Raw genomic sequence first — 12,235 nt, forward strand, 5'->3', positions numbered from 1 at the left:
CGCTCTCTACGTAAAAACCAGCCAAATCATGTAACGTGAATGTCGGGAAAAAATCAATTTGTAAGCGGAAGAGATACTGTTTCTCGAGCGCTTTCCATGAGCGCAATTCAAGACGGAGTGAAACAGTCCGACCTCTTGAAAAATGACCTCTTTCGTCCAAAGCCTGGAGTCTTAAAATCCACCGCATTCATAAAGGTGGCATATTCTTCCAGTAAAGTCGATTACAAAAATGGAATCGACCCTGTTGGACAATGCCCAGGACTGGAAAGTGCAGGTTGATTGAGATCATTACAACTAACCTAAAGCCGGACCTAATCCTGTGGTCAACCTCGCAAAAGTCCCTGTTCATTCTGGAACTAACTGTGCCATGTAGGTATTCCCAGTTGTTTTTGTCAGTCAACCCCTGAAAATAAATAATTTACTTGAAATATCTCTGAGGAAATTAATATTTCAATAGTTTAACACATTTGCAATGTTTTTTGTTATTTGCAAGTTTACAGTTCTCTAATATTCATATTAACATGCAGGTAAACAAATAAAAATTTATATTTTTGTGTTCAAGTGTTAAGCCTTGATTATTTTTATTTTATGTTTTATTATTGGCTTCTTATCAACACCATAAGCAAACAACACCCCCCTTGCTAATATACGAACCCCTTCTCCCCTCTGTCCTCTCTGCCTCTCACTCTTTTCCCCCAAAAGGTTTCACTCTGTTCAATAAGAATATGTATATACCTCATAAGATGTATCTTGTGAATCTGTTTTTTCCCCTTCATATTTAGTATCATTCTAAAGCTCTCTATGATATTGGTAAAATTGTCTCAATTTCACAGTCACTTATATTATGAGAAAGATTGAAAACATTTGTAGATTTGTGTTTTGCTGCTGAGAGGTGGGTTTCTCTCAGGGTCTATGAGAATGTTTTCCTATCTCTGGTCAGGTGCGACCCTGGGTCGCGAGATCCTAACAAACCAAATGGTCTTTCATGTTTTTACAACTAATTTGAAGATTTGTTTGTTCTGGTCTGGATATATAAGCAAATTGACAAAACATTACTTTGTGATACTGTAGCCGGAAAACCCCCCAGCATATGTGATTCTGGAGCTCTGCTCTAGAACTCACATGCTGCTGTGTGTCTATCTGCTGTCAGGTATTCATCTCTTAGATTCATCTTCAAACAATGGATGTTATGTATTTATCTGAATTGGAACTAAATTTAATTCTGAATTGCCTTCTAGCTGTTTAATTATGTAATTGGCATGATACATTTTTACCTGACAAATAAAATGTTATATTTGATTTGATTTACAACCCAATTTGCAGAAATGTTGGGACGTTTTTTAAATTTGAATAAAATGAAAACTAAAAGAATTTCAAATCACATGAGGCAATATTTTATTCACAATAGAACATAGATAACATAAGAAATGTTTAAACTGAGAATTTTTAAAATTTTATGCACAAAATGAGCTCATTTCAAATTTGATGCCTGCTACAGGTCTCAAAATAGTTGGGACGGGGGCATGTTTACCATGGTGTAGCATCTCCTCTTCTTTTCAAAACAGTTTGAAGACATCTGGGCATCGAGGTTATGAGTTTCTGGAGTTTTGGTGTTGGAATTTGTCCCATTCTTGCCTGATATAGGTTTCCAGCTGCTGAAGAGTTCATGGTCGTATTTGACTTATTTTTCGTTTAATGATGCACCAAATGTTCTCTATAGGTGAAAGATCTGGACTGCAGGCAGGCCAATTCAGCACCCGGACTCTTCTACTACGAAGCCATGCAGTTGTAATAGCTGCAGTATGTGGTTTTGCATTGTCCTGCTAATATATGCTGCTGTCCTGCTGCATATGTTGCTCTAAAACCTTTATAGCATTCATAGTGCCTTCCAAAACATGCAAGCTGCCCATACCATATGCACTTATGCACCCCCATACCATCAGAGATGTTGGCTTTTGAACTGAACGCTGATAACACGTTGGAAGTTCTCCCTCCTCTTTAGCCCGGAGGACACAGCGTCTGTGATTTCCAACAAGAATGTCAAATTTGGACTCGTCTGACCACAGAACACTTTTCCACTTTGAAACACTCCATTTTAAATGAGCCTTGGCCCACAGGACACGATGGTGCTTCTGGACCATGTTCACATATGGCTTCCTTTTTGCATGATAGAGCTTTAGTTGGCATCTGCAGATGGCACGGTAGATTGTGTTTACCGACAGTGGTTTCTGGAAGTATTCCTGGGCCCATTTAGTAATGTCAATGACAGAATAATGCCGATGAGTGATGCAGTGTCGTCTGAGGGCCCGAAGACCATGTGCATCCAACAAAGGTCTTCGGCCCTGTCCCTTACGCACAGAGATTTCTCCAGTTTCTCTGAATCTTTTGATGATGTTATGCACTGTAGATGATGAGATTTCCAAAGCCTTTTTAATTTGATCTTTAGGAACGTTGTTTTTAAAGTATTCCGCAGAGATCTAGAAGAACAGGATCATAGTGGACTTGAGCCAGATCCTTCTGTGACACGAGACTCACAGAGAAACATTTCATGAGTGTATTATTATATAATCATCAGTCAGACTCTCATCTGATCATCTTCTTTTGAGAGAGATGCTGTTTACAAATGATTTTTCAGCTCTGGAAATCTCTTACGGTGCGTTTCCACTACAGCGTCAAATCTGCGCTCAGTGCCGCTGGCAACACTACAAAACCACTGCTTTCAGGGTGTGTTAAATTATGGCAAGAGCACGCCTCTGAAAACAATGTTTACACCCTGTTTACGTTTCATCTTCTTTTCACAAGGATTGGTTGTCGCCTGGCATTTTTCACTCTATATTTGCATAAAGTTGAGGAATGGCCAAACTTTTTGATGCTCTAGGCCGCTCTCAATGCTTTCTCCGTGCCGCTTTCAATCCCACAATGCACTGCGCAAGCGTTTAAGATCAACTTCCATAGCAATTAATTGAAAAAGCTTGCTCCACTGAACTTGCTACGTGCCAGTGGAAACGCATCATTAGGAATCATTTCTCTGAGCTCTTTTTCCCGGAAGATATATTAAGCTGTCAAACTCCACCAACAGTTCAAAACTTCACTAACTTTTCAACTTTTAAAAAATTGGATCAGGTGATCTTCAAAACTGATAAAATTAATATTTATTTGCCTGCATGATAAATTTGACCATGAAGACCCCAAACATGAAATGATTCTATATATTAGCAATCAGTCCCACAAGGATTTCACACAAAAATTCAAGGTGCCACAAATAAAAAAAAAAAAGAGTTTTAGCTGAAACTGTGTTCCTTGGTCACTGATATTGTTACAGGCGATGTGAAAAATGGCGGATCCAAGTGAAAGTTTTCTAAAAGAGCATAGTCGAAACATGCAGGGTCAAACACCAGTAAACAACTATGTCCCAGGGCAAAACAAAAGAGTAATCCAAATAACAGGCATCGGTCAAGGCAGGCAACAAATGATCACAAACCAGGAAACAACCCAAAGAGATGGAGGACCTGGAGACTGAGGAAGAGCCAGCGGAGTATGAAACCAGGGCAGAGCAGGCTGAGCAGAAGACCACCAGAGTGGAGCTGAAGACCAAAAGGGCGGAGCTAGTGGAGCTGAAGAGCACCACAGCTGAGCAGATGGGACCGAAGATCCCCACGGTGGAGCTGATGACCACCAGGGTGGAGCTGATGGCACTGAGGACCACTTCAGTGGAGCTGATGGTGCAGGCATCCACCAAGGCGGATCAGGCAGGACTGGAATAGAGAGTACAGAGAGGTTAACAACAGTGTCTGCGGCCGTAACAGGACAGGAAGACATCTAGCAATGGCATCTTTGGCCATAACAGGGCAAGCAGAGAGTTCAGGGACGGCCTCCTTGGCTGTGACAGGACAGGCAAAGAGCTCAGAGATAGCTTTCTTGGCCGTGACAGGACAGGCAAAGAGCTCAGAGATGGCCTCCTTGTCTGGGACAGGACAGGCAAAGAGCTCAGAGATGGCCTCCTTGGCCGTGACAGGACAGGCTGAGAGTTCAGAAGTGGACACCGCCACCTAAGGAGGAGCTTGAGCAGACTCATGGACTGGAGCAGGCTCCGGACCAGACCCACAGACTGCAGTGGGTTCTGGAGCAGATTCGTGGACTGGAGCAGGCTCAGGAGGAGTAGTAGAGTAGTGTGTAGCCCAAACAAACAGGATGGCTACCACCATTACAGGGAGCACTGAGGATATGGGAACAGCCCTTGGGATGCCTGCTGCTCTGGCTGAAACCAGCAGTAAGTCCACCAAACTAGAAATCAGCCCCAAATTTCTTTGGTCATGAGGGCTGAAGACTGTCGCATGACATCCATGTCGGCTGGAGGCTCTGCAATGTCCAAAGTCTTGAATGTTGTCCTTGGGAGAACGCATTCCCTGTCGGAGGCAAACCAACCTGATTGCTGGGTCCATGATCGACCTGGAAACACTCAAAAAGCCACTGGATCCAGGAATGGCTAAGTCTTCTGCTATGGGTGGCATGACAACGGAGTAAGGATGGGGTGAGAAGGTGAAGGTAAGGGATGGAGTGCCCTCTAGAGCAGCTCATGGGCACTCCAGCTAGAGATCATGATAGATATAATGCAAGTCAGCGGCTGCACATTTTTGAGAATAAAAATAAAGCAAATCAGGAAACACAAAATGAATACCTGTGGTTCTTGACAATGTATTGAGGTCTTATGAAGTGAAACAGTTTGTCTGTACAAGAAACTGGACATTATTTACTGCGTTATTACTGGTAATCTAGACCCTCATGCAACATGGAAATCCAGTTCTTTCAGACAGTTATTTTCAATGCACTGGTTCAATTCACTAGTTCATTCATTCACGCAATGACATAATGTATACACAATTAGAATATTAAAGCACCCAATAATGATGTGAAATGTGGATATTTTACATGTCTAAAGCATATAAAGTGAAATATAGCTGCAAGCAGCAATCACGGGGCCAAGCACTACAGAAGCAAGCAACAGACCAACTGCAGAAATGAGTAACTGAAGCCATTTTAGGATGTTTTTAGTCAAAACGGCTGAAAAAACATATATAAACCTATAGCAATATGATTTATTGGTTTATCACGTTTGATCAATAGGTGGCGCTGTTATCAAATCGATGTGGAGTGTTCTGTGTGAGGTGACAATGGCACACAAAGTTTGGTGTCAATATTTACATTTACATTTAGTCATTTTGCAGACGCTTTTATCCAAAGCGACTTACAATTTGGGGAATACATAAAGCGATTCATCTTGAAGAGGCAATCCGACAAACGAAGTGCTTGTAACACCAAGTCTCAGGCATTGTTTAAATAAGTACAAGCTAGCAAGGGAAGGAATAAATAAGGAGAAAGTATTTTTTTGTTGTTTTTTTTTATGTGTAGGGTGAAGTCAAGTAGTGTCGAAAGAGATGAGTTTTCAGCTGTTGCTTGAAGATTGACAGGGATCCAGCGCTCCGAATATGGGTGGGAAGATCATTCCACCAGCCAGGAATGGTGAACGAGAATGTTCTGGAGAGTGATTTTGAGCCTCTTTGTGATGGTACCATGAGGCGTCGCTCACTAGCAGATCTCAGACTTCTGGAGGGGATGTAGATTCTTAATAGTGAGTGCATGTAGGCGGGTGCTGAGCCTGTGGTTGTTCTATAAGCAAGCATCAGTGTCTTGAACTTGATGCGAGCTGCAATTGGTAGCCAATGCAATGAGATAAAGAGAGGTGTAACATGGGCTCTTTTGGGTTCCTTGAAGACCAGTCGTGCCGCCGCATTCTGAATCATTTGTAGAGGTTTGACTGTGTTTGATGGAAGTCCAGCCAGAAGAGCATTGCAGTAGTCCAGCCTAGAAATGACAAGGGCCTGGACAAGAAGTTGTGCAGCATGCTCCGTCAGAAAGGGCCTGATCTTTCTGATGTTGTGTAGTGCAAACCTGCAAGATCGAGCAGTCTTTGCAATGTGGTCTTTGAAGGTCAGCTGGTCATCAAAGATTACACCAAGATTTCTGATCGAAGTTGATGGGGTAATTGTTGATGAACCTAACTGGATCGTGATGTCATGCTGTAGAGTTGGAGCGGCGGAAAGACAAGAAGCTCAGTCTTTGCCAGGTTGAGCTGAAGGTGATGTTCTTTCATCCATGCCGAGATGTCCGCCAGGCAACCTGAGATCCTTGCAGCTACCGTTCGATCATCTGGTTGAAAGGAGAGATAGAGCTGTGTGTCATCAGCATAGCAGTGGTAGGAGAATCCATGTGCCTGTATGATGGGACCCAGTGATGTAGTGTATGCGGAGAAGAGGAGGGGTCCAAGAACCGATCCCTGAGGAACCCCAGTGACCAGTGTATGTGCTTTGGATACCTCCCCTCCCCAGGCCACCCTGAAAGACCTACCAGTGAGATAGGATTCAAACCAGCGAAGTGGAATTCCAGCGATGCCCAGTGATGAGAGGGTGGAGAGGAGTATCTGATGATTGACAGTGTCAAACGCGGCAGATAGATCCAGCAGAATGAGGACTGATGATTTGGAATGGGCTTTTGCAATTCGCAGGGCTTCAGTGACCGAGAGAAGCGTAGTCTCAGTTGAATGGCCACTCCTGAAACCTGACTGTTTAGCGTCCAGTTTGTTGTTCTGTGAAAGAAACAATGAGACCTGGTTGAAGACAACACGTTCAAGTGTTTTCGCTATGAATGGAAGGAGAGAGACAGGTCTATAGTTTTCTATAAGAGAAGTGTTTAATGTAGGTTTTTTGAGCAGTGGGGTTACCCGAGCCTGCTTGAACGCAGTGGGGAAGATGCCTGTGAGGAGGGATGTGTTGATGATGTGTGTGAGTGCCGATAAGAGCGTGGGAGAGATTGCTCGCAGAAGGTGTGAGGGGATTGGGTCAAGAGGACATGTTGTAGGATGGTTGGAGAGGAGAAGTTTGGATACTTCAGCCTCCGTCAGGGGACAGAAGGAGAAGATGGGAGTTTTAGCAGTGGATGTGGTTGGTTGAGGGTCCTGTGTGCGTGGAGGTGAGAACTGATCACTGATCAATCTAGTTTTGTCTGTAAAAAAAGCTACAAAGTCATCAGCTGTAATAGAAGTGGTGGGAGGTGGTGGAGGGGGACAGAGGAGAGAATTAAATGTTCTGAAGAGATTACGCATGTCTGGAGCGCTGTTGATCTTGTTGTGGAAATGTGAGGATTTGGCAGTGTGGACATCAGCAGAGAAAGATGAGAGCAGAGACTGATACCTACTCAGGTCCGACGGGTTGTTTAATTTGCGCCATTTTCTCTCTGCCGCTCTGAGTTTAGTCCAATGTTCACGAAGAACATCTGATAACCAGGGGTTAGAAGGGGCAGCCCGTGCTGACCTAGAGGAGAGAGGACAAATGTCGTCTAGACAAGAAGTTAAGGTAGAGCATAAAGTTTCAGTAGCTGCGTTTACATCCAGAGATGTAAACAGCAAAAGCATTGCAGAGATACAGCCTCAAGTGTCATTTTGGCATCATGCCTCAAATTCGTTGCTGTGGTATGTGAAAACAGTTATGTCTATCGACATGAAATCCATAACTTTTGTGTTCAGTTAAGTTCAGTGTGAGGTGATAATGTCATATACAAAGTTTGGTGCGAATATGTCAAAGTTTCGCTGAGATACAGCCTCAGATGCAGTTTGGCATCTTTTCAGCAAATTCGTTGATGCGCTAAACAAAGATCGTTTTCTTATATCGACACAAAATCCATAACTTTTTGCCAGCATGGTCTGAAGATGATCCGAGTCAAATTTGTTGAAAATCGGACTAACGGTCTAGGAGGAGTTCAAAAAAGTAGTTTTTCAACATGAATCAAAATGGCGAACAGGAAGTTCAGCCAATTATGGCAAAATTGGTATCGGTGTTCTCGGCATGAACCAAGGAATCTATCAACATCAGTTTGATTACAATAGGCTAATGTAAGCAAAAGTTATAAGCATTTTTAGAAATTTCATTATAACTTTTCACCACAAGGCGGCACTGTCCCAAAACTTTTTGAGCACCATCAGGGCATGGTGCCGAAGAAGCATACCGAGTTTCATAACGATACGTCAATTCATTTGTAAAATATAGTATTTTATGACAAAATTCAAAATGACCGACGCCCAAAATAGCTTACATGGGAAAATTGGATATGGTTCGACTCGGCATGATGCAACGAATCTAAAGAGACCAGTTTTTTGGATAAACCATTGAGAAGTTATAAGCAAAAATTACCATTTTTCATATCTCCTGACCACTAGGTGGCACAGCGCCGAAACACTGCAGGTAGCCTCAGGTCATACTTGTTATAACACACACCAAGTTTGGTCTCAATACACCAAACCGTTACGGAGATAGCCTCAGATACATTTTTGCGTGCTTTTCTGTGAATTCATTTGCGCGTTATTCGAGAACGGTTGGACTAATCGACATGAATTCCATAACTTTTTGCCAGCATGGTCTGTAGATGATCTGAGACAATTTTGGTGAAAATCGGACCAAACCGTCTAGGACGAGTTTGAAAAAGTAGGTTTTGCGAACAATTGAATATAGCGAAAAAACTAAACCTTATGATTTTTTAAAATTTGGACTTCATTCGACTCTGCTTGAGCCAAGGATTCAGAGGGAAAAAAAATCATTTTGTGGCTTACGGTTCAAAAGGTTTTAGCACAAACATGAGTGAAATTTTGGACAAGTGGTGGTGCTAGAGAGTTTGAGTTAGAGACTCCAAATTTGATGTGGTTACTATTGACACTATCCTCTATCAGTGTGCCAAATTTTACAACTTTCCCCCAAAAGGTTCTATGGGCTGCCATAGACTCAAGAGCGGAAGAAATTGAAGAAGAAGAATAAGAATGCCAACAGATACAATAGGTGCCTACGCACCTTCGGTGCTTGGCCCCTAATAAACTAGTCTCTCAACTTTTTATATAAACAATGACAAACCATTAAAACTTTCATTTGTACCCTTCATTCAAGTGTTTGGTTCACGCATGCGCAAATCAGCAGCTCATCAGTCAAACTGTTTCCTCAGTTCACTGACTTTTGTAGGAACTGGAGCGCTGAGTGAGTTCACAGGAGAGAGTTAATTTTGTGTTTCTTGATATGCTTTTTTTTATTATCAAAGGGCCGGTGACTTGCAATTTATGAATCTCCAAGGGCCACGGTTTCTACTAAAAAAATCTTCTTTTCTGTTCTACTGAAGAAAAAAAGTCACCTACATCTTGGATGCTCTAAGGGTGAGTAAATTAACAGAAAATATTCACTTTTGGTTGAACTATGCCTTTAAGACACGGTTAGGTTCTTTTTGGTTTCAAGGCGCTAAAGCATTGTTCAGTCACTCCAGGATTTCACAATTCTGTAATTGCCGAATTTAATGCAAAATCGAACAATTTACGGCACCTTGCATTTCTGTCTGAAATCCTGATGAGACTGATTGCTAATATACAGCATCATTGTTTCGAAGTTTCAGTGTCACTAACTGCTCTAAATAATATAAATAATGGTCTAATCTAATCATAGCCTGTGAGCTGCTGTTTTTGAGCAAATCTACTCAACCCTACAATGAGACTCAATTGATGTGCTTGAACTGTTAAATGGACATTTATGTTCTTAGCAGATGTGTTATCCAAATTATTTCCTAGAAAGTTCACATATAGTGTGGAAAACACTAGAATCTGTAGCTCTATAATGAATATGAGAAGAATGTAGCTGAAGCTGTGAAAGTGCTGGATTGAGGTGAGTAACTAAAGATAAGTCAACAAGAGCCGCACAAATCTGATGTTCCTGCAGGTTATTGGGTGAATGGTGGAGCTGATGAGTTTTGATTTCTGTTTTCTGTAGAGTTTCCAGTCTCTCTCAGCACCTCCTGAATCTACAGACGTAAATGACGATTTTCTCTTCTCTTTTGATGGCCTGAGAGAATCTGTCCATCAGCTGAGAGACAAAGTAAAGGATTTCTGCAAAGAGGAGCTCAAGAAGATCTCAGACAGAGGTAAAGTCCTGGAGATTCATCTGCTCTCAGAAACGAGTCCATCATCATCTCATATCATGGATAACATCATATTAGAAATGTCTTAGGAATGAATGCAGGATCATAAGAATCACATGTTCATGTCTGTTGATTTCCACAGTCACATTCACCAACATTGTTCCCAGGACCAGGAACGACTTCCTACAATGTAAGTCAGTAAAAAAACAAGCAGAAAAACTACCTTACCAAGAAGTAGTATACTTCAAGTTTATTTTATTAAGTATACTTAAGTAAAGTTTGAGTATATTTGTAAGTATACTTTATGTAGTAAGTATACAAATATCAGTGTACTAGTAGTATACTTGTAAGTGTACTATTTCAATACTCCTTGGGACTAAATTGGCCCACTTTCTAGTATATAAAAGTATACTTTTAAGTATACTTTAAGTATAACAGTAGCAAACTTTGAGTACACAACTAATTTACATAAATGTTTTTAGCTTGTACTGCAATTATACTAAAAGTGAACTTATAGGTATACTGATAGTTTACTAATTAAATACTTGTAGTAGCATTTTTAGTACACTTTGAAGTATAGTCTCAGTAAACTACTAGTTTAGTAGTTTTATACTGAAAGTATACTTGTACGTTTTTTTTAAGTGAACTTTACGTCATACTTTAAGTATACTACTACGTGCCTATTTAGGTATTAATGTGTATATATTTTGTTGTATGAATATCTGCACATGCAAAACATCAAAAGAAAGAACAGATTATCTGCTTGTAAACAAAAACATTTTATTCTAGCTTCTTGCATTATTTTTTTAAACACTTGAATGTGGGTAAGTTTCATAAATAAAAAAATAAAGAAATAAACAACATTTTGAACAAAAAGCTGAAAAAAGAATATGAATTGGATTCAGAATGATAAAACGTAGATGGAGTCGGTCAACACCCCAAAGCTTGACAGTCGTTATTACCTCTTCATTGGTCGACATTTTATTCCATAACGTTACACAGTTTTGATGCTGTTTTATGTCAGATGATCGTGTTAGATTACATGTGGAAACATCTGTTGTTTGAGTTTCTTCTTCACTAGTGGTTTTTTTTGGGGGTTTTTGGAAATTCTGTGCAGAAGATGTGTACTAGCGCCCCCTACCGTATAACAATGAAAACACGGATTCTAGGAGCACATATATTTAGACTTTTGAGCTTTGTTATGCATTTTAAAAATATATTTCAATATATTTAACAGTGTTTCACATATATGTGAATATATTACCTTTCTGTATGGGAAGACATTGGGATTTTACTCAAAAATATTTGAAATGGATTTTAAATGTGGGTCAAGTTCGGCCATACTTACGTGGCCCACATATCTATATTTGACATCTGGGCCATGTCTTGTGTGCCGTCTTAAACCCGGCACCATCTCAGCCAAACCCGGGCCATGTTTGGCTCACATGCTGTATGCCAGATGCATGCCAAATCTGAGCCAAATTTGTTTGCTGACTGATAGTTTATTATTGATGTAAATGATGATTTGCACAGATATCTGGTCATCTGTACTGAGACACTGATGATACACTGAACATGAAGAGTTCAGCTACATGAAAAGATCAAACAGGTTCATAATTCTTGATTCTGATATGTTTTATTTCCATTAGATTCCCATCAGTTCACTCTGGATCCAAACACAGCATATAAACGTCTCCGTCTGTCTAAGAGCAACAGAGTGATTACTGGCACTAAAACAGATCAGCCGTATCCTGATCATCCAGACAGATTTGATCATTGGTCTCAGGTGTTGTGTAGAGAGAGTGTGTGTGGACGCTGTAACTGGGAGCTGGAGTGGAGAGGAGGTGATCATGGTGTGCGTATATCAGTGTCATATAAGAACAACATCAGCAGGAAGGGACAGAGTAAGGAGTGTTTGTTTGGATGTAATGATCAGTCCTGGAGTTTGATCTGCACTTCCTCCAGTTACTCATTCAGACACAATAAGCTAGAGACTGTTCTCCCTGTAGAGTCCATCAGCAGTAGAATAGGAGTGTATGTGGATCTCAGTGCAGGAACTCTGTCCTTCTACAGCGTCTCTGACACAATGAGCCTCATCCACACAGTCCAGACCACATTCACTCAGACGCTCTATCCTGGGTTTTTGGTTTCTAGGAGATCATCAGTGAAACTGTGTTGATGAATCAGAATAGAACTGATGAGGGATTCTATCCATAATGCTTTGAGCTGCATGATG

The 12,235-nt window shown here is 41.0% G+C and overlaps 1 pseudogene; it reads left to right on the plus strand.

The window, feature by feature from the left end:
• LOC131532937 (tripartite motif-containing protein 16-like) overlaps positions 1 to 12,235 on the plus strand; it is a 32,790-nt pseudogene extending 20,555 nt beyond the window's left edge.

Source organism: Onychostoma macrolepis, chromosome 24, assembly GCF_012432095.1.
Source record: "Onychostoma macrolepis isolate SWU-2019 chromosome 24, ASM1243209v1, whole genome shotgun sequence".
Taxonomy (NCBI): Eukaryota; Metazoa; Chordata; class Actinopteri; order Cypriniformes; family Cyprinidae; genus Onychostoma; species Onychostoma macrolepis.